The sequence below is a fragment of the Octopus bimaculoides genome, chromosome 3, assembly GCF_046866305.1.
Source record: "Octopus bimaculoides isolate indiv1 chromosome 3, ASM4686630v1, whole genome shotgun sequence".
Lineage (NCBI taxonomy): Eukaryota > Metazoa > Mollusca > Cephalopoda > Octopoda > Octopodidae > Octopus > Octopus bimaculoides.
The window spans coordinates 75570748-75576437 of NC_142930.1; positions in this window are offsets into that span (position 1 = coordinate 75570748).

The following is a 5690-nucleotide window of genomic DNA, read 5'->3' on the forward strand; positions in this document are numbered from 1 at the left end:
TATATATATATATATATATATATATATATATATAGAGAGAGAGAGAGAGAGAGAGAGAGAGAAACAGACAGACAGAGTCTGAATGTGCTTCAGGGGGACTTTCAAAACATTTTGATGCATTTCATTATATCATGCTACCTTTATTTCTATATAGAGACATAGTCACTCAAGTTTAATTGAAAATCCAGTAATATACGCAACTATTGTTTGTTGTCCTATACTACAATTGTTGTCTTACATTAAAATTCTGTTATTTATTCCAACTGAACAATGGATAAATTTTTCAAAAAAAAAAATTAAATAATCTTCTATTTCACTGAATTTACTTGTAGTTAAGTATAATTAGAGTTGTATTGAGACAAAAAGTCCATTATAGATTTATGTAAGAACCTTTTGTTAAGTTTTGTTTCAAACATCACTTTAATATGTCAATAAACATAAAAGTTATGGTTGTTTTTTGAAAATAGTCTGAACACACAATAATTTTACAATTTAAATGAAATGCACAGGTAGTGTATTCTGGCGAGAAATACAGTAATGGTTGTGACTATGTCTTCCCTCTCACATGAGAATTAATAAATGAATGTTATAACAATAACTCAGAATTGCACATACATTTAGAGATATTTTGATATCTCTTAATTATTCAAACTTATTCACTATATAGACACTTTAAAACACCCTCAAATCAACTCTGAAATGTTATAGAATGTGAGAACTTATACAAAATGTTTTCTACTAAAACTATATTTCTAAATGGCTCTTTCTGAAGTCGGTTGACTTCAGGAGTTCACTTCTGCCAGCTATTATAAGACGTTTGCTGCCTCTAAAATTCTGTGTTTATACCATTCTAGAGAAAATACTATTTTGGCTTTCATACATCTTTTATCTTTTATTTCCTTCCATCATTTGACTGTGGCCATGCTGGGGCACTCCTTCATAGAATTCTTTTTAGTCAAATAGATCAACCCAGTACTTATTTTTTGTTAAACAAGTCTCTTTTCGCCAATCCACCAAGTTACAGGGATGTAAACACACCAACACCAGTTGTCAAGTAGTAGTAGGGGACAAACACACACACACACACACACACACTCACATACAACAGACTTCTTTCAGTTTCTGTTAACCAAACCCACTCACAAAGATTTGGTTGGCCCAAGGCTATAGTAGAAGACACTTGCCGAAGGTGCCACACAGTGGGACTAAACCTGGAACTATGTGACTGAGAAGTAAACTTCTTAACACACAGCCATGCCTGTGCCTGCTTACTTATTATTATTTCATTTTCTGCACTGAATATAGAGCATAAATGTTCTGCCAGATCCTAGCCTACATACCAATGAAAGTAAATTCTCAAACAATATTAGGATTTTGAACCCTTGCTCTTTGCAAGGATCCATGGTGTTGTGACATCACAGCCATTTGATAACTGATAGGCATGAGGTTTGATTCCCAAGTTGATTTTGTCTACTTTTTTTCCATCAGAGGTATATTTTACCTGATATATTATTAACTATTATTTATAGCTACATTAACATTTGATCAGCTTTATCAAAAGACATAAGTGTGTGAGTGCATGCGCACACATATACATGCGTAAACATATATATATATATATTATGGAGATGTACATGCATAGCAAGTGACCTGATCTGAGATCATGTGCTGGAATGAAAACAATTGCAGCGTGGAAGGTGTTTATAAGCCATTTAAGAAACACACAAAAACTGTTAGGTTCACTTCAACATTTAAATTTAATTTGTCAAAATATTTTTGTTGCTTTGAGACCGTGACCTGTTCACTGACAAAACTCCATGCAGCACGGTTTTTGTGTGTTTCTTAAATGGCTTATAAACACCTTCCACGCTGCAATTGATATATATATATATATATATATATATATATATATATAGATGCAAGAGTGGCTATGTGGTAAGTAGCTTGCTTACCAACCACATGGTTCCAGGTTTATCCCATTGCCTGTCACCTTGGGCAACTGTCTTCTATTATAGCCTTGGGCTGACTAAGGCCTTAAACCTTGTGAGTGGATTTGGTAGATGGAAACTGAAAGAAGCCCATCGTATATATTTGTGTGTTTGTGTGTCTGTGTTTGTACCTCCATTGTAATTTCACAACCGATGTTGGTGTGTTTACATCCCTGTAACTTAGCAGTTCGGCAATAATGACTGATAGAATAAGCGCTAAGCTTACAAAGAATAAGTCCCGGGGTTGATTTGTTTGACTAAAGGCGGTGCTGCCGCAGTCAAGTGACTGGAACAAATAAAAGAATAAAGGAATAAAAGAATATATATACACACACACACATATATATTTATATGCATATATATGCAAGTGTATGTATGTGCATATATATATATGCATATATATGTGTGTGTGTGTGTGTATACACACTTTACTCTTTTACTTGTTTCAGTCATTTGACTGTGGCCATGCTGGAGCACCACCTTTAGTTAAACAAATCGACCCCAGGACTTATTCTTTGTAAGCCTAGTACTTATTCTATCAGTCTCTTTTGCTGAACTGCTAAGTTACGGGGATGTAAACACACAAACCTCAGTTGTCAAGCAATGGTGGAGGGACAAACACAGACACAAGTACATACATACATGTATATATATATATATATATATATATATATATACATGACAGGCGTCTTTCAGTTTCCATCTACCAAATCCACTCACAAGGCATTGGTCGGCCTGAGACTATAGTAAAAGACACTTGTCCAAGGTTCAACGCAGTGGGGCTGAACCCAGAACCATGTTGTTGGGAAGCATGCTTCTTACCACACAACCACTCCTGCATACATATATGTGTGTGTGTGTGTGTGTGTGTGTGTGTGTGTAGGTAGATAGATAGATAGATAGATACATACATACATACATATATAACAAAGCAGGAAAATGGAAATGTTTTTGGCATTATTTAATAAATAATAACCAAAAGTTTTTGGTATTTTTTAATAAAAATACCAAAAATTTCCATTTCCCTGTTTTGTTATATGCTAATTCTGCCAATAATATTACCATAATTCTCAATTTTAATATGTATATTAATTAACATACAACAGTAACTATGGATACATATTGATTATAATAATGGAATAAGGAGATGCACTGCAAGAGGAAACAGCTGGGATTTACCCTAACTATATAATGTATGTATATAAATATATTGATAGAAATGGTAAGACAACAAAAGAATGAAAGAGACCTCGATATTATGTAAATAGAGGAATTTATCTGTAAATATAATGTGACAATTATTCGGTAGCCATGATTAAACTCCGAGTTTCGGATATCGGAGTGGAAACCCATGCTGCCATCTCTTCAGTTATCAGGCCATCCAAAAAAGATAATTTTCTTTTTTTCGATGGCCCGATAACTGAAGAGATGGCGGCATGGGTTTCCACTCCGATATCCGAAACTCAGAGTTTTGTCATGGCTACCGAATAATTGTCACATATTATATTTACAGATATATATATATATATATATAAATATATCATCAATGTATCATATATCCAAAAAGAAGCACACTCTACAGCATACAGCAGTAAAGTATTAAAAAGTATTCCTGTCTCTCAGAGGTGAAGAGTTACATTTGTCTTCAGCTTTAGAGTCTGATGGGACATCTGCAAGGCTAAGGCTGTTGTGGAAGTAAAATCATTGGTCCCTCTATGACTGAATATTAACTTTTATTACTTTTATATATATATATATATATATATATATTATTTTGCTTAAAAGAGTTCCAACACTGTCTGTTTTTTATGTTTTATTTATATTCCTGCAGAACTAATGTGGGGTATAGAATATGGAATATACAATATATAATATAATATACAATATATAATATAAAATAAAATAAAAATGGATGGCACCATGAAATAAAGTATTGAATGTAGATGAAATATTGAGTGTTCAATATAAAGGATCAAATATATAAATATATAAATATAAATATATATATATATATATATATAAAGGCAACTCGAGTTTCAGGGCTATTTCCCTTCGTCATGGCCGGTATGACAATCTTTAACAGACTGTAATAAGTTGGCTGGTTTTCTGTCTTTTATACCAATTCCTTTGGATGGCAGCAGTAGGTGTCTGGCTATTTTTAGAATTGATGTTAAATCTATTTTTAGACATGATGATATTTTAATTTATTGTTTTGTGTGGGTTGTAGGGATAAGATTTTTAAACCGCAGTAGGTGTTTGGCTGTTCTTAGAAATGATGCCAAATCTATTTATAGAAATGATGATATCTGAGAGATTTTTTGTGTTTTGGTTACAGGGATAAGATTTTTAAACCCCAAGTGAGATGGATTTAATCATTGTTTGTTAAGAGTGGGTTTGAATTTCTTAATAAAGTCCTTTTCTTTGCATTTTCTTTCAATTTCATTCCGGTTGTAAAGTTTATGGAATGGAAATATAATAAAAGTTTGATGACCACATGTTGCTAGATGGTTACTCAGTGGTATTTGGCGGACTTCTGGGTTTTTAATCTGTTGTCGATGTACCCGTGAGCGTTCCGATAGTGCATTACCTGTCTGGCCAACGTACAATTCTTCACAATTAGGGCATTTGATGCAGTAGATTAGATTTCTACTTTTGCAGTTCATGTTCGCATTGGTGAATATTTTCCCTGTTTTTGTGTTCATATATGGGCCGGTATGGATTGATCGGCATGTGCCGCATCGGCTATCATTGCATTTGGATACAGTGAATGTTTGATTTTTGTTGCTGAGGTCAAACCTTGCCTTTGTTAATAGTCTTTTCAAGTTTTTAGGTTGTCTCTTACTGAGAGTTATATTTTGATCTGTAATGATATTTCTCAATTCCTTACTTTGTGCAAGGATCGGTAAGTTCGCTTTGGCGATATTAAAGATGTTCTGGTGGCATGGATTTTGTGTCACTATAAATGGAATGATCTTTTCCTGTTTGTCTTTTCTTTGCGGTGTCCTCAGTTGTTGTATGGGTATTTTCGAAGCCCGCTGAATACCATTTTCTATGAGTCGTGATGGGTATTTTTGCTTCACCAGAAATTCTTTCAGTTCCATCAGGCGTTTATTTCTGGTCTCTATATCCTCTACAATAGTACATATTCTCCTGGCTAGGCAGTATGGTATGTTGCGTTTTGTATGGGGTGGATGGCACGATTTAAAGTTCAAGTATTGGTGTGTGTCTGTGTGTTTGTAATATATATCTGTGGTAATGGCGGTGTTCTTTTTAATTACCATTATATCTAGAAATGGTAATTTGCTACTGTTCATCTCCTTTGTGAATTGGATGGATGGGTGTAGGTTGTTCAGGAGGGTGTTAAATTCCTCCATAATGCTTTGAGGTTTGGTCCAGATTATGAAGCAATCGTCCAGGTATCTCTTCCATGCTTTTTCTATAAGCTTCCTAAATTCGGTGTTATATCTCTCCTCTATTTCCTGGTAGAGTTTTTGTTCCAAGTAACCCATCACCGAATTCGCATAAACGGGGGCAAACCTCGTCCCCATAGCCGTGCCTTTAATTTGGATATAGTTCTTACCATTGAAGAAGAACGTATTATTTTCCAGGATAAGTCTCACTGATTCTAGTATAAATGTCACCGTGTACCTGTTAGGAATTGCTTCTCTGTGTTTGTTTACCCAGTATTCAACCGCCTTTATT